At 40.4% G+C, this 26,575-nt stretch overlaps 1 long non-coding RNA gene across 1 annotated transcript in view; it reads left to right on the top strand.

Moving 5' to 3' along the window:
- The first annotated feature begins 1,140 nt into the window (after window positions 1–1,140).
- The window catches only part of LOC308064360, a 97,683-nt gene continuing 72,248 nt past the window's right edge, over window positions 1,141–26,575 (top strand). Inside the window, exon 1 of the long non-coding RNA XR_013928344.1 lies at window positions 1,141–10,023. This is a non-coding gene — a long non-coding RNA (uncharacterized lncRNA). The remainder of the gene's footprint in view (window positions 10,024–26,575) is intronic.

The raw sequence follows: 26,575 nt of genomic DNA on the forward strand, positions 1-26,575 counted from the left end.
ACAAGACTTAACTGATTTTCAGGATGATTTTCTTTACCTAATGGGCTCTCAGCAATGCCATAACATTTCCTTTGATATTTTAAAAGGGAATATGTGGTAAATAGTTATTGCTTTCAAAAACGATCATGCATTTTAAAGTAAATAACGTCCTCTGGTGGGTCGGCCCCAGCTGCAGCCAAGCACCCTGACAGCCGCTCACTCATTCCCCCCTGTATTGCTGCTGGTTATGCTCAGTGCTTTTGGAGGGGCGACGGGTGGTGCAGGGTGTTGAGGTCAGCGGTTCCATTCTGCTGCTCCTCGGGCTTTTCTTTCTCTGTTCCTTCCTCCTTACTTATTTCCCTTTCTCCAGCATTGTTCCCAGTCTGCAGTTCCCTGGGGGTGTCACCAGCTCCACTATGGAGCACTTCCTGCTGCTCTGGCCTTGGGCATGCATTTATTTTATTTTATTTTTTTTAATATTTTCTTCCCTTTCTTAAGTACACTTCTCCTGAGGCACCGTGTGGTGGGTTGACCTTGGCTGGATGCCCGTTGCCCACCAACGTGCTCTGTCACTGCCCCCCTCAGCAGAACGGAGAGGGAGAAAATAAGATGGAAAACCCCTTGTGGGTCAATAGAAAGGCAGTTTAACGGAGCCCTAGCAGAAGTCACGCACAGGCGGAAGCGAAGGAAAACAGCGACTGTTATTCTGTGCTGCCCCTCGGCAGGCGATGTCCGGCCACTTCCCGGGAAGCAGGGCTTCAGCGCGCGTAGTGGCCGCTCTGGAAGACAAGCAGAATAAATCACGCGTGCCTGCCCTTCATCCTCCTTTCCCTGAGCTTTTGTATCTGAGCAGACGTCCTGTGGTGTGGAACATCCCTTTGGGTCAGCTGTCCCAGCTACGTCCCTGCCCAAGACGCTGGCCCCAGCCCCCAGGTGAGAGCAGGGGGCACGCTGGAGAGACGGCCCCGGTGCCGCGGCAGCGCGGCTCAGCAGTGGCCAAACCACCGGCGTGTCATGCCCACCTTTCAGCCACCAGCACAAGCACCGCACTGTGAGGGCGGTTGTGGGGCTCAGCCAGACCCAACACACACCACCATGGACGGAACCAGCTCAAACCAGCTGTGCCCAGCCCAGGGCCGCCCCAGTCACACCTCACAGGGCCGCCCTGCAGCCCCCACCAGCACCTCACCACTTCTATCCCATGTGTCTCCCCACCTCCCTGATTTTTTAGATCCTACTCATTGACTTCCAAGGTCTGTCACAGAAATATTTATCTGTGCAGGAATGTGTGCTTAAGCAAACTTGTCGCCCCTGCGGGGGACTTAAATTTAGCCATAACTCATATCCTATGTATTTATATTATGTCTGACTTCTAGTCTCATCCTCCTGTTGAGAAATCAGAAGCAATCTTTATCTTTCCTGACAGTTCTGGAGTATAAATTGCTTCAAGAGTGGCAAGAAGCCGAGGTGGACAGCGCTAGCGCTCAGCTCTCCTTTGGCCTGTCCCAGCTCCTGCCCAGGCCCCGGGTGAGCTCCGCTGTGGCCCGCCCGTGGTTCGGGGACAGGCAGTGAAGACCAGGGCTGAGGCAAGGCAGCTCTGCTGTCCTTCAGCACTGTTAGCAAGTTCTAGAGTTTGGTTTATATACCGTGTTGTCAGCAGCTGGAAGATCAGATCTGAAAGTGCTACGGCTGCAAACAAAAATGAACACCAACGTTTTCAAACATGGCCGTTTAATGCCCATGTGCTTACAGATTTTCAGAAGCATTCCACATTTTACGCTCTCCAAGGGGAGTAATGCTTACTAAATGAAACCACTGTTTTTAGCAGTCTTGCTCTGTAACAGAGGGCATAGCTTTTGTACCTGTATTTGTAAAGGCTGAAGTACAGGTTTATCTGCACTAAATTCTGTAAGGCTTTCCCACACAGAGCCAGAGAAGGGTTCCAACCAAGACTCTTTGATTTATATGTCTTCACACTAAGGAGTTTGAAATCCAGATGTCTACCAGATTTGTAGCAGCAATAGATCTAAAAACATGTAATAGCATTTGATTCTTTCAAATCCGAGTTTTACCTAGGACTGAACCATGATAATAAGACATGTCACTAGAATTTATATGAAGGTGGAAAGCAAAGGAAAAGAGTAAGCAAACTGCACACTTTTTCTGCAGCTTTACTACGACAAGCTTAAGCTGGTGTTAAGAATACAATAAGAATGAAAAGCCAACTCAAAGATCCTATTACTACCTGAAATTCAAACTAATTTAATGCAATAGTAAACATTACTTTAGAAAATTAGCTTGTCAAATTAAAAGATTTGCAAAAACATCCTTTAGTGCTCAGGTTACTGCAGAGGAAGCTCCTTTGCTAAATATGTTTGGTTCATGGTAAATCTGAACATTAATCAGCATAATAAAGCATAGCTGCTTAGAAGATTTCTTTTTACTTTGTAATTGAACCTTTTCATGCAATGAGGAAAGAGGGAGCAGGATCAGAGATCTCTAACCAAGGATTAGAAGGTCATTCTAACATTAAGTCTCGTCACAGCACTATCAAAACTAGGTGGCTGCAACAAGGCTTTTACCACCACATACCAGGTTAACTTCAATAAGTAGCTCCCACGCCTTGCCCTGGCACAGCCACCAATCCCCCACAAGGTTTCAAAAGTTCATCTACTGTCCGTGCTGTTTCTTCACCCTCTGCAGACCTGTCCACCCTGCTTCTTGCTTCTGCTGCATGACCCAGAGTCTTCCTTCTTCTTCAGGCTACTCTTCCAGCCAGCCTCTCCTCATCTGAGCCCCCTTCTTCTCCCAGGACCTCTCCTTGTCTCTCCTAAATCTGTTTCTTCTAGGTCTCTCTTCATCTAGAGCCCCTCTTCATACAGTCCATCTCTTCTATACCCCTTAGCACTATTTAACCACTTAGCAGGAACCAGCCACAGCTGCATGTTATCCACATCAGCCAGCCCACCGCCCCTGAAGCCAGCCCACAGCTGTATGTTATCAGCGTTAATTAACCTGCCTTCATTCCTCTACAATTCCTCTACAAATCCTTTACAAAATCTGAGTAGTTTTGCATCACCTGCAACATCTGAATATCTCCCAGAACTTATAGTTGGTTTTTATTTGAAATAATTTCCCACATTCTATGAGATAAATGCCTTTGTGTTCTTTCAGGTCTTTTATATCCTTCTATTTTAGTGTGTGTTTGTGAAACATCAGTTAAGAGGCTGGTTTCCTGTACAAGGTGGAAGTTGTGTCTCTGGCCCTCATAACTGTTTTTTGTCAAGCTGAAAATGTGACGTCACAGCAAAAGTGATAATAGAGATCCTGAATTTGGATGCATAGGAAATTTCTTGATCAGGAAATTTAAACCAGTCTCTTGAAGTGTTTTGCACATTAGGACCTGAATTTAAACTGAACTTTGACTCCTGTCATGGAGCTGTTGCGGAGAGGAGAGCCCTGGGAAGTTGTACCATACTGACCTCCTGAGATTTCCAGGTGACCTGATTCATTTCTGCTCTAAATCTTTTGAAAGCTGTTTCTTCAGTAAGCTAATGAAATCTGTTTTGAGAGGTGTTCTGGGCATAAAGTACTAGAATTTAATCCAGTTACTACATGCACATTAAAGGTGGATACTCTTTATCTGAAGTTCTGCATGCTGCTTTCTAATGACTTCAGTTTGACATCTGACAACAAGGTATACCAGGAAGTTTTATTTCCCCATTGTCATAGAATGGATGACAAGTGAGTTTTAAATATAGCATATATTACTTGGGAGGAAACCCTATATTTAAAGATAATGGCTCAATAGGGAGAAAAGATATTTCTGATGTTCCCTTTCTGAAAAAGCTGGTCTTTAAAAAACTGTCACTGCATCAGCCGAATTAAGTGCATGAGAAAAAGCAAAGTCCATAAATGACCTTTAAATGATCTCTCACAGTGAGAAACTGAATGATCATCCTTGATAAATCCATTCATTGTTTTAAAAATAATAAAAGGAAGAAAAATGAGAGAGAATGAAAGGTTTAACAACACTTCTCCTGACAATTGAAACAGAACCTCACAGAACCTGAGGAAATAACATGCCTAGCCCTGAAAAGGGCAAGAGGAAACTATCCAAATGCAGATATTTTTCAATAAGATATGGCATTACTATTTACCATCTGAGAGGAATAATCCAGTACTTGCTCTTCTGAAATGTACTTTTCTTGGCTTGCTGTGTATATTGGTATCAGGAGTTTTCATAGAAGTATGTATGTGCAAAACCTGCACTGTAGGATGTTGTTCCTTCTAGAGCAGACCTTTAATATCTTTAAAGTAGGTAACCAAACCGATTATGGAGGAAGTTCTAACACAGCAGAACTTGTTGAAAATGTTGTTCCCTTATAGGTATGGGTGCTCTTCAATAAGAGGGATAAATAGGCTTGATTTTATTTCACTTTCTGCTGAAAGACAACAAATATTACTTTTTGTTCAAATCCTTCTTATGGTTTTTTTTTTTTCACTGCAGTAACTGAACATGGTAGAAATAATAAGCAATTCTCGTAAAAATTCTGTGAAGCAGGCAATCTGAATGCTTAACTTTAAGCAAGAGAGCAAAAACATTGAAAACTTAAGTGTTATGCTCGAAATCACAAACACTGCAGCAAAATCTGAAATCAAGCCCTATTCTGGGTTATTTGACTACACTGAGACCCCACTATGCTCTCTTAGAGAGGAGACGTGGAAAACATTTGAGAACTTGCTGGATATTCAAAATTAGTTGTGGTCCCAAGTTGCCAAGTTCACATCCCAAAAACGTCCAGGTTTGAGTCTTCTGCCTTGCAATGTGAGGAAAAAATGAACTGGCATCTGTATGAACAGAACTGATTTCAGCTGGACTAAAAATGGCAATTACTTTTCTGTGACCAGTGTTTCAGTGCCCTACTGACAAGTAAAAGCATGCACCAGTAGTGAAGATTACTGCAAGTGCAAATGAGCAACTGCGGAGAGATTATTCATTACACCCTGCCTCAGCTCAATCACAGAATTAATTCATTTCAGATGCAAATTGAAGGTTTTGAATTTTGTTCCAAAGAATCATGCTAGTGACTACTGACATGGGGAATAACTGGCTGCCTCTGTGGTGGTGAATATTGCTTGAACAAAAAGCTAAGTTCAGACTGATGGTGTTTTTTGTCAGTTTTGATCCAGTTAATTAGCAAGGCAGCTAGGTGAGGGAATCCCATGTCCCTGGGGCTGTGCCACAGTCGCTTCGATTGTGTCCTCTAGCTACCAAAACTTGAAAAAGAAAGAGACAATGGCTTTTGTTCAGAATTCTGTGCAGTGTTATTTATCCTGGAGAGCTTCTCTGGTATTGACATCTTGGGTTAAGATCTTCATCAAGACATAATGTAAGCTATTACCATAATGTCCATGGGCTTTGAAATACTCAAAAGATTTGTAATGGAAATACTGATATCAAAACTTCTTTCAAGCCTAGTTTCCACAGGAATCAGGTATAGCTGGCTGTATGTCATAAAAAGAAGAATATTATATTTTTGCCAAAAGTAGCAAACAGTTTTACAGATTTTTGGAATAAAATCTTTTCCTTACACCCACACATGATTAAATTAGACTATAATATTAATTTTAAAATAATATAACGATAGTAATTCCTATTGGACAAAAAGGATATCAGAGTGAGGCAAATGGAAACTGGAAAAATAACTGTGGAGGAATTGGACTAGAAAACTTTCACAGCATCTTCTGTAGGTGTCCAGTGAAATCCCTGGCCAGCACAGAGCCATGATTATACTCAGAAATTCACTTTCTTGGACTTTTTGAATCTGCTTTAGGTCAGAGGTTAACTGTGCTGAGGACAAATGTCAAGATATATCCTGGAGAAAGAACTCAAAGGTGGAGAGAAAAATCTTATATTTGTAGATTGTTGGAAAGAGCTGTCTCTTGGCAATCTTCTGTGTGAGTGGCCTCTAGAGATCACCTTGTTTCTGCCATTGGGAGCTCTGGTTGTCAGAATGCTGTGCCAGGTGTATACAGAGTAACTCACCTTGGAAGGAGTTTTGGATGCAGGCACTCTGTTGTGGTCCACAAAGGAAAAGTGTCCCATGCTTAAAGCATGAAGGTTTGCTCGGTGTACGCAGGAAGAGAGGTCATTTTGATAGCCTCCAACAACAAGGGGTTCATCGTGCCCTGAAATGACGTGAGAAAATGTAGTGTTTTGGAGAACAGACAAGTTCATTCTATAAGATTTGAGGCAAAGCTGTAGTGACAGGAGATAAAAATGGAGAAATTGTTGCTTTGTGACAAATGTTCTCCTGACAGAGCCAGGATCTCACCCGGCTCATCCAGACCTGTTTCATCCAGCAGGGCCATGGAAAGCATCTCCTATGCTGACAAAAGAAATTGCCTTCTGTAGTATGTCTCCTCTTGACGTAGTGGCCTATAAGATATCCTATGACTCAGACTGCATCAGACGGAGGACTGCAATTTACAAAGCTTCTACTGCATTAGTGTAAATATATGTAATGTTTAAACCAGGAGAGGACTTTAATGGGAAAAACAAAGTAGTTACAACTTTTAAGGAGTATGAACAGTGAAAGCAGCTAATTGAAAAGTGACAGGAGCTAATGCAGTCGTGAAAAAAAGAAAAAAAACCCAAGTGAATTAAACAGAAACATCAGGTCAGGAAAGGAAAATATTTCAGAAGAAGCCTACAGGAACAGATAAATATATCAGAAGGCCACTTACGGCTCTTTGTCAGAAATATGTTCTGGAGTAAAGCTATGAGCTAGTGATGCTTTTAATTCTTTCTCGGGCATGTGAAAATTCTGTGTGATGTTACCTATAAGAAGCAGCACCTCTTTGTGGGCTGTTTTTTTTCGTATTTCCTACAGTCTAGGCAGCAGAGACACAGTGATCTCTTGTGAAGATGCTACCTAATGCTTATCCTGACTTGATTCAGAACAAGCGATCCAAGCTTAAAGGAAGACACTGCTCATCACTGGAAGTTTTAAGTGGCCACACATGTACCCATCTGATGGAGGAAGTAAGTGTGCCCTATGTTTCTGTGTGATGCCTTGCCAAGAGCAATCCTTAGTGTCACAGCAAGCAAACTTTTCTACTGTGATTGCTATGGTGATCCAGCATCTTAAGAGCAATTGAAGGAGTAACTGGCTCAGGACTCAGGTCTGAGAATACAAATAGGCAAGTACCCATCATGATAGGTTATTTTTTTTTTGCCATGTTATCAACCTTTGGAGACAAAAGTCCTGTAAGTGCCGTTGATCAAACTGGCAGACAAGGGGGCTAATGGCTTTCAGCCATGGTAGTTGGTAGTGATGATAGATTTCAACTCTGTGAAGGAGAACTCCTGCTGATTTGGAAGTTCTCCTTGATGAACACCACATGTCTATACTGAACTTTATTTTCTCTTAAATTTCCTATGAAAGCCATTTTTATGTGAAGGGATAAAGAAGCTATGTGCTTAAAAAGAAAACCAAACTGCAGTGCTTGGAAGTATGTTTATTCAACTGTGAAGTCCACTGTTGAAATAGGGATTGACAGACGTTAGCTGTATTTTATCACTAGTCTCATGAATGCCAGGACGGGAAATGCTCAGAAGCAGCTGATGCCAACAGTAATCTGAGCCATCAGCCCTCACTTGAATATGTCCTGGGAAGATTTATTCTTGCTTTTTTTTTTTTTTTTTTTTTTTCCATTATGCTTATTCCAGCTTTCCCTCAGCAGATCTTAATGAAAAATATTCCAAATTTCAGTGATAATTCCAAGTAACTGACTGAGATGGAACAAAGTGCAGCAATAACTTGATTCAAGGAAGAGGGCACCTGAAATAGGAGAGATGTAGGTACTTACCTGTAACATTTCAATCCTAAAGACCTTCCCTCAGCTGCAGCCTAATGATGGATATGTTTAAAATGTGTTGGCATCCCAGTCTTCTGCTTCCTAAGCTGAGTTTGACTTCCGCTCTGTACAGAACAACCTTCTTTGTGGTAATGGCAATCACATAACAACCGTCATATGCCTAAAACCTAAAAGGATGCCAGACATGAGCAGCCTTCCTCTAGCTGCCTTGCTTGAAGGTGTTAATGCAGTAGGTAATGAGAAACACAGCAGCACCAGGATGGTCTCATGCATAACACAGCAGCGATGACCTTTGTCCTTAGACTGGCACTGTGCCCCTTTAATGCAGCAGTCCAGTGAATGCATTGCTCAGTGTGCTTGTGGGATATTTTGTCTGATAAGGGCAAGAACTGCAAGGCAAACCTATTTCAGGACAGGACAAAGCAAGCTTACCTTCATTTACTGAGATGATGTCACTTTGCCTAAAAATAATTTGAGACTCATTTTAGTGTGTGGACTGTAGCATGCTCTTTAATTTCACCAGATGAGGATTAGCTAAACAGCCTACTAGCTCACATACGCCTCATGGCTTGTACAGCGCAGCTCATGGTAAGGAAAATACCCAGGAATGGTTCTTGAAAGTCAAAAGTGATTTTTCAGTGTTGTGTCTCTTCCTGACCTATGTCTTGCATCTTAACATGAACAAACACACACATCCATTTCATTAATAATGTTGAAAATTCTTGAGAAAAACATAAGGGCTTAAAGATTCACTACAGGTCAATGCTCTGTTCAGCTGCATAGTCTGTTTATATTCTCATCACATAATATTCTGCCTCTGAAAAGGGATGAGACACAAAATCATCTGTTTGATTAACGGAATGCAGTTACACACACTGTCATTATAAATATGTGCAGTGAACTATTCACAAACAGCATAACATCATAAGAACCAAGCATATTTTGTTAAAGGAATTTAGAGATAACTTCTGCTTCAATGGTTTATTTCATAACTACTCTGTCAAAGATTTACAGACAGCAAGTGCAGATGAAAATCACTGAAATTCTAATTTATTGCAATTACTTACCTTGCTTTCAAATATGTTTACTTTCATATATATGCAGAAAGCGCATGGGATTTTATGAAAGAAGGAGAAATAATTCAACGGTTTATTTGTTTCTATACAAACAAAATCCCTGTGTAAGTTTTGGAGGTAAAGAAAAAAAGAGCAGAGCTTTTGTGTTCTCCAGAAGCAACTTGAGGCATCAGTCTTGATTTACTGCACCTCAAAAGCACTTACAGGGGAAGTTAGAGATATCTTTTTTTCCCACCAGGGAAAGCTGAGTGGGATTTCTGTGGAGTACTGCTTCAGTATGCAGGAGAGCAATGTTTACCACAGCTGGGTGAGAAGTGCTCCTTCTGCCAGAGAGATGCTACATGCTTCTCCACCACTCTGGACATCCTTCTGCCCTGGAGCACTAGCTTTGATCCAGAAATTATGAAAATCTGTTTCATAGCAGTGCAGAGAATGAGTTGCAGAGCCATTTATAACAGCCAAAATAATTCAGTTGTGACCTCTTCATGTTCCCATAAAACTGTTTTTCCCTCGGCATCAGGACATGAGTCAGCAGTAGTGATAACAAGAGTTAGAGAAAGACTGGAAAAAATGAGTGTCCCAAGTACTTTGGCAGTGAAAAATGAAGCTTCAAAGTGATTTCTTCATGGAACATTTTTTCTCTCTCCAGGACACCAAATTGACTGTCTATTAGAGAAAGAAGAAAAAGAATGAGAGAGAGAGAAAAGGACTTGGATGATATTTCTCAGCATCTGCCAATATCTAACATGCTTTTGGAAAAGTTTTGTAACACAACCTACCAAGAGTGCTGTTTGAATAGAGGTTAGTAATCCTTTCTATTTGGTGGTATGTTTGTGGTTTTGCAGAACTGACCCACAAGGCCTCATTTTCAACTGGTATAACAGGCTGTATTGTTTTTGAGGCTCATAAGGATCAGGAAATTGTCCTCTGAATGCAGCTTAAAAGACCACATGCCTGCCCAGAAGTTACCATCAGGTTGCCATCAGGTTTATCATTCTTCCTGTAGGACATTTTGAGTGATGGGAAACCTTGAATGTCGTCTTCCTTGAAGGAGAATCTTTGCCTTCGGTGATCAAACATACAGGTAGGACGTCAGGGAACTTACAATATGAGGTGTTATGTTTGAAACAATTTAAACAAGAGCTGCTGCAAAGATATTTTTTTTTCTGGTTTTCAATGTTTTCTATGTCATTTCTTCAGATTTTTTAATCTATTCTGCATGACAAATTAATAAAGGTGTTGCGAAAAGTTTTTCACTACAGATAAGAGTTAGTAATTCAAATTTTAAAATGGGGAAAATAACTTTTAATATTTAGCTAATTTTGTTTTCATGGCCTTTGGATAACGGTTATGAAGAAAAAAGCAAGGAAATAAAGGTAAGGAAAAGGGAAGGAAATAAACTGATTTATTTCCTTTTCATGAAACGTTGTAAAATAATTTCTTTGCCTCTTGCTCATAACAATGAGACACAAAAGCAAAGAGGCATAGTCTTATGTGTGAGTCAGTTTATGTCCAGGGAGCATGTGTATCCTAAAAGGACATCTCCAAATGTGCAAGGGTGACACCAACACTGAAAGAACTTCTGTCTGAACCTGGAGCAGGCAAACCTGCCTTCTGAATTAAAGCTTGGCAGTTTGGCAGTGGGATGGAACATCATCTCCTTCCTGAGTTTTGGGCCCTACCTGCCTTCCAAAGCTACTACCTTTACAGCTGCATTCATTTAATGGACTTACCAGAGCCCCCTTGCAGTCATAGGTTGTGTGTGGTCATACCACACCTCTAACAAAAATCTTGTCAGCTCAAGGCTTTTGTTGGCTGGGCTATGCATGTTTGATGCTGGAGGACGGTGTATTTATCCTCTCAAATCCCTCCGGTGCAGAACTTTCCTACGGTGGTGCTCTGTGTAGGTGGGACAAAGGAGGCTCTGTGGCACCTATCGGCAGAAATGTAGCTGCTCAGAGGACTTTCTTGGGATAAATAGAGGAAAGAAGGAGCTTTGGGCATACTTGAAGGTTGGCAGCAGCTGAACTGCAGTGCTGAGTCTCTTAGGCTTCTAAATGTCTTTGTGGATTACACCCTTGTGATTTTAAGCAGGACACTCCAGAAATATCCTTCCTTGTGTCCCTCATAGCTGGCTGCTCAATAGATAGCTTGTGTACCTGGGTATTAGAAAAGTGCAACGTAAGTAAGGCAAGCTGTGTGCTCCTATCTTTCCAGACTATTCCAGAATACACACTGAGGTGAGCTACATCTGCCCTGGGGGTGTCATCCCTGTTTTGGAATTGAATGTCTCTGAGGGTGAAAAATCATATATTTTAAATACTCTGCAGAAAATGGTTGTTGTGTGACTCTAGAATAATGTTTATTGTCATAATGTTTCTAAAAGAAGAAACGTGTTTCATAAGGCGTTTCCCAGGAACTTTGCCCTCAACATTTGCTATTTGAAACTACTAAGTGAAAGAGGGGAAAAAGGAAAAAAAAAAAAAAGAAAAAAAGAAAGGACCATTGCTATCTTGTTTTAATGTTCTGGTTGGCACTGTCCTGTGCATACTGTTTGGGAATCTGATTGCACACCAGCAAAATCTTTGCCTTGATGCACTCCTCCTCATAGTCATGAAGACACCCATCAAATTAGCTGGGATTTGCACGAAATCTGCTGAGAGGACTACAACATTCCAGCTTTCTTCAACCTAGAGCTGTGAGAAACTTTCAGTGCAAAACCTAAAACTTTTCAAGTGAGCTTAGGCTGAATATCAGATGTAGGGAGGGATTTACTGTTGGGTGGAAATCATGTAAAACTCTACTTTTGACATAGGTTTGACCTGTAACCTGACAAGGCTCAGATATTTTGACTGAAGTTACTTAGAGGCTACAAAGCCAAAAGTTAAAGAAAAACTGAGAAACTGCAAAGGTGGCATGAAGAGCTCAAACTTAACACAAATCAACTTCAGCTTTCATGCTGGATCGAGCTAGGTTCTGCTTAACCTCTCTGCCTCCAAGTAAACAACAGGCATATTATTAAAGCATTTCAATCTATTGCAAGCATGAACACTAGTATAGCATCAACCCTGAAAATAATCAAGTCAGTTTTGTACTCTCAAAACCTCATCAACTATGGTGATGGGAGTGTTACTGTCAGTTCTCCCAAAGATTTGCTCAAAGGCATTCTTTGGAATTTCAACTAAAATAGAGCTTTACTGGATATCTATCCCGAGTTGTTCCTTGCTTGCTGTTGCCTTATCACTGTCTGGCCATCTTAAACTTTGATGGTGAGCAGCAACTTGGAATAATCTTGTGCAGTGTATTTGTGTTGTCCCCTATTTTAAAAGTACATTATTTTTTCTCAGCTTGTGTTGCATTAGGAATGACTACAAAAGATCAACACTCAGCAGCAAGTAGAAATAACAGCGCAATTTGCTTAGTTATTTTGCCTAGACTAAATTTAGTGGAAAACCACTATCAGATGGAGAAGAGGCTGTGTTGCATTTGCAGATGAGAATATTTTTGGGAGAAAGGAGCTTTTCTCCATAAAAGTGTTGCTGCAGAGGATCAGACAAACATTTCCAGCTCTCTGAACAGTTCAAGTTCTGAGAGCTGCAGTTCCAACAGCCTCCAGGACAGGAGTCAGACCTGCACATGTACGTGGATTCTCTCTCATAAATAAAAACACAATAAAAGCAAAGAATGTTTTTGAGTTGCTGAACCCTACCGTTTTTTTCAGCACGGAACTTTATGTCTGGAGAGAAAGAACATCTTATTCTCTCCCCCATTGCTTCTTGCTGCTTATATTGCCTCCCTAATAGGAAGCTGCAGTATAGATGTGCAAAAAAGGATATTCTCTGAGCATACCTCAAGGGTGAGCTGTCTAACCAAGGAAACAATTTCATCCTGTCATGAGAAGTCTGGATCAACAGAATGCCTATTTCATTGTTGAGCAGAGCAAAAGATGGCAGGGAGAAAAGACTGACAACTGAAACTGCAATACATTAATGTTCATATTTTCTGTATGCAGCTTTTCTGCTACAGAATTATTTGCCTTTACTTTGGATAGCTAAAGTTCCAGCATTCTGCTTTCATCACTGCTCCAGATTAAACCATACTTGAATCACTGAAGAAAGAAGACATAAAATTCTGGGCTAGATCTGTTGCTTGCTACAGAGCAGGCTATGCTTTTGAACAGTTTCCATCACACACCTTGCATTTTGCACTCAGAGGTGCACAAATGGAATTAGCAATTTTCAAAGGCAAGTCTGACAGCTTAGCAGTGCTCTCTGCAGGGGGACCGTGCAGTAGGGCCTGTCCAGAGACCTACCCACCTGGATGTAGGTGGCACCCTCAACATAAGTGGTTGTGTCAAATCAGGAATGGTGCTCCCAGAAGAGTATGTTTCACTGCCAGGAATGCCACAGCTGTACCAATGCAAAATTAATATTGCAAACAGGGCACAGCTTTAATAAGTATGATGGTCTTAATTCAGCAAATTTTAAGGTTAGAAGTATCCCAGATAAAGCCAGTGGAGTTATTCAGGTGTTTAAAATTAAACATATGCATATTTTCTATGTAGTATTTTGGAAGGGTGTAAGTATAACTGAACCAAGCTCCAGGCATCCTGTTTTCACTGCTGACATTGTTTGGAAGTTGAGAGTAATGTTCGTCATCAAAGACAAACAAATGGAGGATGACTCAGTCTCATCTTCACTCAGAGGGGAAGAATCCAAAGGGAATTGGGTTTCCCTGTTTAGAGAAATCCACACAAAGGGAAAGGAATTCATATTTGTCTGAAACAGTGAAATGCAATCCTGTTAAAAAATGTTTTTCTGCAGTTATTCAAAATTAGGTCTGAGGTTTTTAGGTCAAACACAGCTGATTTCTGTCTCACAGAGAAAAGCTGAAGGAAAAGCTTAGTATTATGGTGAACTTTTACTTCTTGAAGAAACAGGCAATGATTCCAGTTTCACATGTGTTCCTTCTCAAATCGTTGAAAGGTACTTTTCAGATACCACCAGCACATCAACCACAGCTTTCTGCTACTTAAGCCAAGAGCAAAAGATAGGTCCCTTGAAAAGTCCACAGTGAATTCTGTACAGATAAAATAACTTTTTTATTAGCCCTCTCCAACAAAACCACTGCTGTAATACTGACAGCTTACTTTTCTTATGTGCTTGGTTTCTTAGTTTCTATTACAGATAGTGAAATATATGGAAAAACAATACACTGAGCGAAATGATTACAGAAAATTGGAAGATCTTATCGAATGCTCTCCTGGGTAAATACAAGTTGAAAGGTTCAAGTACTGAGTTCATCAGAGTGTCTTGGAAATATCATTCATTATTTTGTATTAACTAAATATCTTACCTTCCCTGGTTAAAACCCTGTTCATTTTGTTGAGTAAATGCATGAACATAGCTTGATGGATGGTAACAAATTAGCCATAAAGAATCTCATAAGTAGCAAAGAGCCATAAATCTGGTACAGTTTGAACTTAACTTTCAGCACAGTGAGTAGAAGTTAGCTTTATCAAAGATCTTCTGATCATTATTAAGTATTAGAAGGTGCATAGCTCTCAACTGTTTTCATGTTACTGAAACACCAGCTTTTCTAAGACACTCCAGTCATAAATATTTGTAGCTGTGTGATAGGATGCACTGAGCCTCTGCTGTGTTATTCAGAGTTTCCCTGAGCAGAGAAAGTAGCACGGCTGTTAGTTCTCAGCACAAGAATTGCCATGCGATTTCACCAGGAAGGAAACAGTGGGGCTCAGCCGGACTGGGGGACTGAATACTGAAGGGACTGAGAGAAGTGTGGGGATGTTCCCCTTGAACTTCTAGCCAGCAAGAGAGAGGGAATGAGGGTAATTCTCTGAAATAAAACTTCTGAGTCACATTTTCTGAACTGCATGTTTGCATGTAGTTTGTGGAAGGATAAGATTTAACTGCAGAAAACTGAAGTGTGAACCAACTCCAGACCAGGGGGGCGGTGAGTTGAGCTCACTTCAGTCGTGTGAAGCCTCACAGCAGGCTCCTATTTTCAGTACAAAAGCTGACTCAAGAGACATTCATCATAAACAGCACATAGAGGAAGGGTATTTAAAGAAAGGCAATGCAATATTCAAACTGAATCTAAGCAAAACATGCTTCAGTTGAATAACATATTTGAAATATATTGGACTCTTATTCATGATTTTCCTCAGGGCAGTATTAGTGCAATAACAAAACAGATGAGGCTGAGTGCTTGATTTAAAAAGATTGGGCCTTCAAGCCCTGATTTACTGTCCAGCGAGACTCTGCAGGCTGGTCTTTCCAGGCGCAGCGGTTCCTGAGTTTGGAACTCTGAGTCAAGAGCCTCGGAGCACAAAGCAGTCCCACTGTGGCTGAACATAAGGTCACAACCAGGAACATATGAGATGAATAAATCTTCATTGGGCAGGGCTGCAAGATATTAGGTAATGGGGTCAGTGACAAAAAAGTACTTTTTCTGAGCTATACTCCAGAATGCTCACCAGAACAGGAGTTCAGGCCTCTAAGAAGGGGCAAAACTCACATTTATGATGCTGATAGGAAAAAAGAAAAGAAAAAACAGGCAAGAAGTTTCTTCTGCTTGTGTAAGTGCATAGATTGTACACATCTACAGTGTTTCAGTCTGTAAGAGCTCATGACAATTTCCATAGTTGAGACTGGATGCACAGTGCTAACACAATCCTTTGCAGTTCTTTTCTAGCTTCCATCACCATACCTGTCTTCTGCCCTCTTCTTGCCTTCTTTCTCACCTACAAATAGAGAAATAAAGCTGAGAAAAAAGAGAAAAACAAACAAACAAACAAAAAATCAAACCTTCAGTTTCTGAGGAAATGTTTCAGCACCTTGTTTCCACCCTGAACTGGAGTGAAAAGTTGAGATATCTATTCTCCCTCTCCCCCTGAGAATAAAAAAAAGCTGTGAAACCTCTTTGCTCAGAACAAATGAAACACTTTGTTGTAAATCATTTTGGAATTAATTTCTCTGTTGAGTTGGATTGTGCGCAGGGGAGATGATAACACGGTTGGGGGACTGGGCTTGCTCAGTGAAACCTGAGCTGTCCATCTATTCAGGTCAGATATCCAAAAGCCTGTGGGCTAGAAATTTGGGGTCCTTCTTCAGTTCATTTACTGAGACACACACCATGAGCTATTTCCCCCCATGAGGGCAAGGACTGGTGTCCTGTAAAGGAGAGCTTCTAAGAGGTGGTAGAACCTTGAAGAAAAGGTGAGGTTGTCAGAGTGACTCAATCCTGCAAACTGGATCCAGACCTTAGGTACCCAGTTGATCCATTTTAATGATCTGTATTGTGACTGCTGCTATATCCAGGATAGGGACTTATTCAGAAAGACTTCAGCTGCTCTGCTGAGAGGCTTGTGGACACCTGTGGGATGCTTTGGCCCCTGCTTGGTCCTGCTTGTGTCTGTTTCTGGGCCACATTGTTCCAGAGGTCTGCCCCGTATCTGAGCAACCCTGTTAGTCCTGCCTCCCTCTTTATGTCAAGCGTGGCCTCTTCTGCTCTGGGCATGCAGCACTTCTCATCCCAGAAATGGTCTGAATTAGATCAGGAACTTTTCAGGTAAGGACTGACTGGGCTCATTTTCCCACACTTTTACAAACACTGCCATGAAGTGCAGTGCAATATAGACAAACCCCCAAGAGGCAATAGACCTGTACAGGGTATGCAAAACTCATGAATAAGCTGTTACTGAGAAAAACAAAACAAAACAAAACAAAACAAAACATTTTGGAGAGGAATCTGAAGGAGAGGAGAGCAGGTATTCAGTCAACCACAGCTAAGACATTCTTCCAGTCTAGTGAGCTGTCTAATGGTCCATTGTCAGAGGGGAAGGGACAAGAAACAGGTATTAACGGATTTTTCTGCACTTGCTGGTGCAAGGAGAAAATTAAGTTGAGCATGAAAATAAGATTCTTTTAATAAAGCCGAATGTTGCTGAAACTGAGATGGTGCAGTTTACATGGAGTGGAATTGCACTTCATATATGAAGTTCTGCTCTTCCTATTTCTTTTTCTATGTCTGTTCCTGCAAGATGTCATCTGGTGGATTCAGTTGAGTCTGTGATACTTCAAAAGGCTTTAAAAACTAGTATTGTGGAAAAGGCCTGTAAAGCACAGAATTGTGTGTGAAGAGATACGTAATATTTCTGAATTTACATCAGACAAATGGATAACAGAGCATGATCTTAAAAAGAATGTATCAAACCCAAAGGAAATATCTTTTTCATAAAACACAGAAATTAGTTATGTAAAGTTCTGTTATATCTGCACCCCACTGCTAAGGATGTGCTGCTTTTCACAGCAAATGTCATCCAGTATTGTTTTAATTGCTTTGGGCAGTGGTGCTACTGTTTTTCTCTCTAGGAAATGGTTCTAGTTTTAAGAAGCCTAAAGAAATGACCATTACAAAATGAGTTGAAATGTCTGAAATGCTTTGCAGCTAAACAATTTGCAGTAATTTTGATCCCGGTTAAAGCCTAATCTGTTAATTTTGCATAGTTCAAGTGATCACACGGACTGTTTTGCCCAGTAGTTCACATTTTGTCCTTGAGTACCATCCTACCATGCATTGACCTTTTCTGAGTATCCTTTCTTGTTTACTTTTTGCATTTCATATATGGGGAGAAGGTGTGCCTGGAATTGACTCACTTCCACAAATAATAATGCTGCTGCTTTCCTTTGATCCATGTTTTCCTGAGGTAATTTGTGGGTGCTAGACTGAGGTGCTCCACAAAAATCTCTCTTCTCTCTCATGTGGTCCTATCAGGCGTGGAATTGATTTTCTGACTCAAAGTCAGCACCCTCATCTTGTGTATTGCCTCCCTGAAGACTCACCATTTATATGACGTGTGAGGAAAACTAGTTATTTAGTCAGTAATATAGTTGTATATATGAATCACTTGTGTGGAGAGAGTGTATGTAGTCAATGCCAGAAGTCTAGTGTGGAGGATATACAGGGAAGACAGACTACAGGTAAATACCTGTGTGTTCACTGACTGCCCTCCTGTGCTGAGATGCCACTGTGCTGAAATAATTACAATTTATGCTAATAGTAAAAGCCAAAGGGGATTGTTTCCTTTGACAAAGGTCAGGTTGGTTGGTGACAAACTGCATTTCAATGCATGGTTTGAGTTACTGAATGCACTCAGAACAATACAGTCTGACTACTCTGCCTTCTCTGGCAGTGTTTCTTATCCTGGTTGGCTTCACCTGAAATTCCGTGCACATACCCAGAAAAGGAACGGGTACTTCTCCAGTTTTCACGGGAAGCTGGCCAAGAGCTGCCCCCATTCTGGACCGGGCTGTAGGCTGACATGAGTTCACAGTGTGCAGAGAGCTACTTGGGCAACTGGTAAAAGTTTTGTTGGGCTGGAAATAGGAGTCCGTCCTCACTGGCTGTAATCAGTCACGATCAAAGATACTATCATGCAAGAAAGTAAACTACTAAAGTTCATACCCCTTCTTCATGTTCATACCCTTCATATATTTACAGGGAAGATGATGATCATACCTTTTTCATAATTTAATCCACGTTTAGTCAGACAAGTGTGTTCTACTCATTTTATAAAACCTCTCTTTGTAGGGTACATCAATCTCTCTAGCCCGTTAATCATGTATGTTGCTCTAATCTGAAATTCCCTCTCATTTGTCCATGGGATGGGTTTCTCTTAATGCACAGGATTCCCCAGGAGATGACACAGAATTGTGTGAAAAGGAGAAGGGAAGAACTTTGTGGGGTGCCAAAGATGAGCGAAACCAGCAAGTGCCCATTAGGTGGAATTCAATTTGGTTCATAGATTGAGCCTTTTAGTAACCACTGGAATCATCAATCTTTTCATTAGAGGGCCATAGTGTGGGACTCATTTTAGGTTAAGGATGGTTAAGGATGGTTATTTTATGCTGTATGTGGGTCCATTAGTAGGCTGCCTTTAAACCCCTGTTAATAGGAAAAAAGGGAAAAGGCTTCTGAAAACAGTCTGAGTAACAGATGCTTTCCAAGCTATGGTTTGTTGGCTACTTCTAGGGAATTTCCAAAACGTAGCTAACAAAATTACAAATTCACATTTATGGTATGGGGATCTGTAGCTCCATTGGATAGCTTTGAACAGATCCAAACATTGAAAAAGGTTGACCAAATACTGCTGTAGAGAATAAGATTAATAATAATATATTTTTCAGGAAAAAAACCACACCAAAAGAGCACTAGAATATTGAAAGTATTGAACAGGTTGCATTAATAATATTTTAATAATTTATATATATATATATATAAATAAATATACTATAACATAAATAAAAATATAAACCCAAACCCCATAAACATAAATGTAATTTATAATAACATTCATTAGATGTTACTAATCTAGCGAATTAACTTAGTGTTCACAACATTTATGGTATTTAAGACAGGCGGATGGGATGGATACCCCTGCACTTAGTTGTCAAACATGAATGACATTTTACATGAAGAGCTGTCACTATCTGAAAAGAATTTAAATGCCAAGAGGTAAAATTAATACAGTTGGACCTCTACCTAGCAGCAATTCAGGACATCTGAATGACATTAATGGCTGGAAATTCAGCTGCTGAGGAAAGGATTCTGAACTGTAATGATGTTAATGACAGACAGTAAGTTAATGGAACCCATGTGAAACAGATTTACTTGCAATCTGTCCTGCCTATATTACTATGCATTACTGCCGTGTAACTACCGCATTTAGATCAACCTGAACAGAAGCTCCCATTCAGTTTAATATGGTTTGTACACTCCTGTTCATGCAGCCTCACTTTCTTTTTTCTCTTACCAATTATAGCAATATGACTGACAAGAATATCCACATACACATCTGAACTTAATTTAGATTTAACCTTAAAGTAAGGTAAGGACCATCTAGATGAGCTGGGGAAAACCCTTCAGGGCAAAACACCCACAAGCTGGTGCTATAAATGCCTGCTTTTGAAATAATGGAGAATAATGAAATGCATATCTCTAACTGGATGCTTAAGCTGTTCTCCACCCCTAACATTTTGTCTACTGTTGCTTGCATTGTTAATTAACAACTTGGACAGTTTCTGTAGCTCTTCTCTTCAGTAATCTGAGTCTCTGCACTGTTTTATTTTAGCTTGGCCAACATTAAATCAGCTTTCCGTAAAGCTAGCTGCAGTTTAAGGAGCAATCATGTGTGCATGTGTGATATGTCTCTTTTCTGTGCAAGATGACCTTGAATACCTTCACTTGAAATATTCCGGTACTGGCAAGCAGCAGCTAGTTCATGTCAAGCAGCAACGTATCGGCTGTTAGCGGATTCACCCTGCTTTCTGTGACTCCTGACTGGGTGTGTAATGTTCTCCTCTGACATGCAATTTACCATGAAAAACTTGGGATTAAGATAGTTAACTAATTCTCAGGAGGAGGGAACACACAAAAGAGATGCTGGATTTCAAAACATGGCCAGTGTATTATTACTGCTGGAATATGGAAAGTTAACCCTTTATTTCCGTGAGTTCACACAAGGCACTGAAGGCTCCCAGGGCAGGCAAGTCATGCAAGCAGGAGGAATGAGTGAGAGATCAGGCCTTCTCTCAGCATGCTGCAATGCGTTTGGATGAGAGCAGGGAAAAAACACTCTTAGGGCAAAGAGACTGCTTTCCTTCTGGGTGCTTCCACTGACTTTCTGCTCTGTGGATCACTACAGACACACAAAATACTGGACATCTCAGTCTTAGCCCTGATTCACTCACCATACGCAAAATGCTCTAGTTTTAACTATACAGGAGCCTTTAAGCAGGCTGGCCCTGCAACCTTCTAAGTGAAATAACTATATTTTAAGGTTGAAAGGTACATCCATTATCAGCTAACCGACCATCCCCTTTGGATAGCTAACACCAAAACAACAGGACAGCACATCTGTACAGGGATTGGGAGGCCAAGCAGATTTACCAGCGAACGGCTACGGGAGCTTGGTTACAACAGAATCCCCAAAGGAAAAGCTATTAAGGTGGTAACAGAGAAATCAATTAAAACTGAAACAGCACAATTTAAATACTTCTATTCATGTTTTAGTCCAGTGTGTTGCATCAAGTAAAATCTTATTGCAAGCTAGGAGCCTAGGAGTGTAGTTCGAGTTTTTTGAAGTGTAGAACATTTGCAAAAAACTTAAAAAACACAGCCTTGTTTTCTATTTAAATAAATAAGTTTTATTTCTTTATCTAAAAATATTTCCCCTGCATGTAAAGCAAAGCACAGAATTGCTCATCCGCACAAATCTGAAGAAAAAGCATCCAGTATCTTATAATTTCCCTCCTTCTTTTAGAATAAAGCACGGCCCTACCTTCCTATCTCTGGGCAGTGCTGCATGAAGATACATGAAAAATTTCTCCCTCTACCTTCCCCAGTGCCTGATGTACCCTGTAAGAGATTCTGACTTGTATTGATTATGAGAGAAAACTTAAAGATGGAAGATGGTGCACCCAGCTAAAACTAGAGAAGATTATACATTGTAAGGTAGATGAGAGGAAGAAATAGCTAGCATGTGCCATGTTGTGGGTTCCCTGACACATCCTTGCTGATTTTCTAGGGACTGATAAAACAAACTATTAATGAGCTCTTGGCTTCTGCTCTTTGAAGTTTATTCATATCCCTGAGCTGGCCCACTTCGTTGTACTTGACAGAAGTGTCTGCTGTACGATTTCAGTTGTCAGGCTAAAATCTCTAAAACAGGTGGGTAGAAAACTAACTAGAATTTGCACCCTCACATTTTGCTGATGTTAAAAAAGACAAAATCTCTGTTTAGTTCTGTCATAGGCATATGTCATAGGCATATGAAGTAAAAACTTCAGATTGTTTCTATGTCATGGGTTATGTTTCTATGTCATGTGTCTTTTTTGAAACAATCTGATCTGGCATGAAGCCTGTTTAAGAGGTGCTGCCCTCCCCAGGCATTTGTTCCTACCTCTAAAATGCTGCTCACAGCTGCCTCAGTTTTATTGGTGCAGCTGTATTTAGGACTGGGAGTAGAAATGTGGTTGGGGATGAAAGGAATGGCTAGCGAAATGGAAGTTGGGTGAGGGTAGGAATGAGCAGTCATAGAAGGTCTTATGCAAGTGGAGCTACTAGCAAAAATGCACATATGACCTGTGGACACTGGTATTTGTTTTGTAGAGCATCACACATACTAATTTGAATTCTTGTTCCTAGATTAGGAAAACTGGGAGGTTTGTAGAAGATGGATGCTTAGGTCATGGGAAGGAAAAAATTCTGGTGGCTTGGTTCTGCAATGGTCCTGTTACTTGACATTCGGCGCATATGTGAATGAAGGGTTTCCAAGAAAGTCTACAAGATCCCTGTGAGAAGGAAGTTAAATAATCTACTGGTAGATGTCAGTATTGGTCCTGGTATGTTAGCCTCTATCAGCTGTTCATTGGGTTTGGTCCTGTTGCAAATACTACCTGTGGAAATGGAGTCTGCCTGAACAATGCAGCGTAAAGTGATCCCTGCGGGCCTTAATCTGGATGGTACTACATGTTTTCAGTCAGCCAGCTTACTAGACTGTCAGACACAAAATTATCGCTTTTAACAATAATGTTCCCTTGAACTGGAAAGCTCTATAATATTCTCATCTGCCAATGTTTTAATTACAGGGTAACATTCACTAAGGGAAACTAAAATTGGAAGTGGATGAATGGATTTTTATATGAAGGGGAAGATTTTCTTTTTTTTTATTTTCTTTTTCGTTTTCCTTTTCCCAAGGAAATTACATTCTTGGAAGAACTGCAAAACCAGAAAGACCGAAATGGCCTCCGCCATAGGGCGGAGAAGGCTTTGCAAACCAAAGATCAGATACAAAAAGACTTCTATTTATAAATGAAAAAGCATAACAATAAAAAAGAGAAAGGGATGATGTGCAAGTGGGGAAGGGACTGAGGAGAGAGGGGCAAGGAAAGAAAGGAAAATACAATTTGTAGTTTTGTCTTTGATGAATGAATGAATGTTTGTGCAAAATAGGCAGAACCGAAAAAAACCTGTGGCAGTGGAAGGGTCCAGAGATGTAATGCATGGAAGGGTGTCTCACTCTGTAAGTGATGGGATTAAGAGATGTGAGCACTTCCATAGAGCTGGGTTTGTCAGGGAGGTCCTGGGTATGCTGGAGTGGTCAACAGCTCCTGAGAGCTCTTCCTAAACAGGTGCTGAGCCCCGCGTTAGCTTAGAGGGTGAGGGCTGTAGCTTCCAAACCACAGGCACATGAAGTGCTGTCGGAGTAGGGAGGCCTGAATAAATCTGACTTTTCAAGACAGGGACTCAACATTCTTATGGAGTACACCTCCAAAATGGGAAGAAGGATCTCCCTTGTGCACAGCTCCTAAGTAATCTCTGGTCTCTGTCTATTTGGTTGATTAGTCTTTATTTTCTCTTGCAGTAATGCTTAGTCCTCTTTTCTTGAATATGTATAGCTGCTCTAGGAAAGGCAATTAGAAATAAAGTTTGATTTACTAAAAGTAAAGAATGTTCAACATACTAAACAGTAGTTTAATCATACAGGGTGTCTTCATGGATTAGTAGTATGCATAACATGTTAGTGTAGATATTCTGCTGTTGTGATGTATTTTTATTTTTAAATTACCAGGAGATAACATGGAACCAGTAACATAAAGTGTTTCTGTGGTGAACTAATAAATGTTCACTAAAAGGAATCAGTGTAAACAGCAGAATCTGTGATTCTAGTGATAACAAAATCAGCTCCCAGGACAGTTATTCAAGAGCAGTTTTTCTCTGCAGACTCTCATGAAGTCTGTGCAGCAGCACCAGGAGCCAGTGGGAGCTGTGTGTATGCGGAGAATGTGAGCTTGGACACCACATCTCCACAGCAATGAAGATGACAAAAAGTTCAAAACTTTGCTCGTTTGGTATCTTTCAAGTACCTTAAGGTAACAGTTTACGCCTACAACATGCCATATTCTTCCAGACAGTTGATAACTTGCTATGTTTAAATTAAGAATCATGCATGAATCTAATCCCTGGATCCAACGTGTTCCCTGGACTATGGGAAACATACCTCAAGCAGAAAATACAGCCTGAAAATCAAACTGGTATGTGACTTTGGGGCCTGAGGAGGTAATGGCATTGCCCCTTATACTTAGTATTTCAAACTTGGGCATGCCTGGCACTCTACAAAAACAAATAAAGACAAATGTGAGAGAAGCAAATAGTTCATACCCTGAAGAGTTTGCCATTTAAATTTCACAAGACTGTCGAACAAAATTCTGCATAAATCTGAGCACTCGCTGAAGAGATCAGGGACAGAGAACCAAATGGAACTAACCATGAGCAGGAAAGCATGAAGAAAATGGTAAAGATAGATGATGTAGTTACAGTAGAAATCAATGCAAATACCTAGGTGTATGTGCAGCTTGGTATTTATGTTTGTCTATCTTTATAAATAATATAAGACTGTGATATAAAGGAGGGACACCAGAAGAAAGGAAAGTGCAAGGACTCTGTCTGATAGTCTCAGAAAGTAGGTGCTGGCAGGAAGGTAAAAGGCACACAGATGTGTATCAGGGAAATTTTAGGGAAAATGAGAGGAACCTACAAACTGAGAGAAGAAATCCTTTGCATATATATAGGTGGCAGAAGTAAGAAAGGGCCTGTGTTTGATGGAAGTGGTGAAGGCTGCTTACAGTGAAAAGTGAATTTGGATACCAGGCAGCTACGACTAGTGATTTATGCAAAATTGGTAGGAATACTGAAACATAGCTCAAATACAGAAGCTGTCGTAATAGATGCACAGCCCTGGAAAGACAGCAACACATAAATATAAAAGAACTGAAAAGAGGTTAAGTGCCAGCATAATTGTAACAGTATTTCTGCCTGCGGTTTTACTGGAAAGCAGCACCCCCAGTCAGAAGATCAAACTACCGACCCATGATACGTCTTATGTGATACCCATACGTATGATGATAGGTGATGTAGCAGCAAGCATACACAGATCAAAGGTACTTGCAGCACCACTGTGAAAATGTCTCAGCAAATCTGGGTGGAAGCATGGCTGCTGGAGTTATGGATAAACTGTAACTTCCAGTCTAGTTTTGGTTGGGTTTTCTTCTTCTTTTCTTAATTGTTTATAACGTTCATGAGTAAATTGTTTTCAGCTGAAGCTTTCTCCATTGAATGTTCATTTTGCCAGATCCTTTAAATTAAATCCATGAGTCTACTTCAGGAGTTTTCAGTTATGGGAAAAAAATAGTCTTTTCTTTTACAATGTGCTAAGACCACTTCAGCTTTGCAGGCAGAACAACACATACCCATTGAGACTTGCAAGTTAATTCAATCTTAGACAGTCAGCTTATTAAAGCAGTTGACTAATACCTGTTAACTGCAGTAGTACTCAGACTCCTGTGGATTTTCATTCAATGGTATTTGCTGATTCTTAAGAAAAGATGGATTTTGTGTGTTTTTCCCCAAACAACCAATCAAAAAAACCAAACAAAAAAGCCCCACAAATAAACCTGAAAATAAGAAACAAGAAAATATAAAGAACTTCTATGACTTTCATTAACACTGTCTTTGTGAGCTTATGAGGTTATCCTGCCATAATACCTGTATCTACGAGAGGGAAGAAGGCAACTTCATGTCCATTGGTCTGACTTGGATGGTCTGCAGACTATTAGGATAAAGAACAAAAGCAATCACAATGAAGGCAAAACAAAAAATGCACCCTATTTACCAAAAGAAGAGTATGCCAAGGAAACCTGATATCTTGATGAGATAACTTTACGTCAAAAAAATATGTGTTAGTTATTGAAGATTTGCCATTAATAGTGCAAAAAGCTTTATTATTAACAGCATCAACATATTGTAAAGGCATTTGATTTGTCCCAAAGTTGAAAGCAGGATAGGCTTTGTCTCTGTAAATAGCAGAGGGGAGAGCAGAGACATTTCAGCAATGACAATGATAGCATGAGGAACAATGGTGTACACTCGCTGTGAGTGACTTTAGTCTGAAGATTAGGTTTCTGAGAGAGCAAAAATTCAGGAACATCTCTGTCTTAGAGGCAAATAACCTAGTTATGAAGATGGAGTCTGGTAAACATCTGGAACCATATGGCATGATCAACTGCAGCTACAGACAGCTGAAACCAGTGGTCCAGGAGATACCTTCCACTCCTCAGTTTCTGTACACTGACCATTGCCATGTAAGATGCCATTATCTTGTGGGTGTGCACGTGTGTATGCTGATAAGTGAAGATGTTAAAGCCAGCTATGCTGCTGATTATTTTAGAAAATGCCTGTGGTTATTATAGAAGCAATGTACTGTGCAGTTTCCTAGCACCAATACAATAAATAAATAAATAAATAAATAAATAAATAAATAAATAAATAGATAGATAAATAGATAGATAGATAAATAAAGAGAAAATTAGTAGAAAAAAAATGGGGTTTTGGAAGCATCTTGTATTGTGGTATCTCCATGGCTGCTGGAGTCTGAAAAACAATTTATGTGTATAGAAACTTCTATCTCAGTTTCTTAGCATTTAAGCTAGGATAAATGGGAGAATTTATTTTTTTTCTTTGTTTAAAATGGCCACAGAATGCATAGTTTGCAT

Source organism: Falco punctatus, assembly GCF_963210335.1.
Source record: "Falco punctatus genome assembly, chromosome: 5".
Lineage (NCBI taxonomy): Eukaryota > Metazoa > Chordata > Aves > Falconiformes > Falconidae > Falco > Falco punctatus.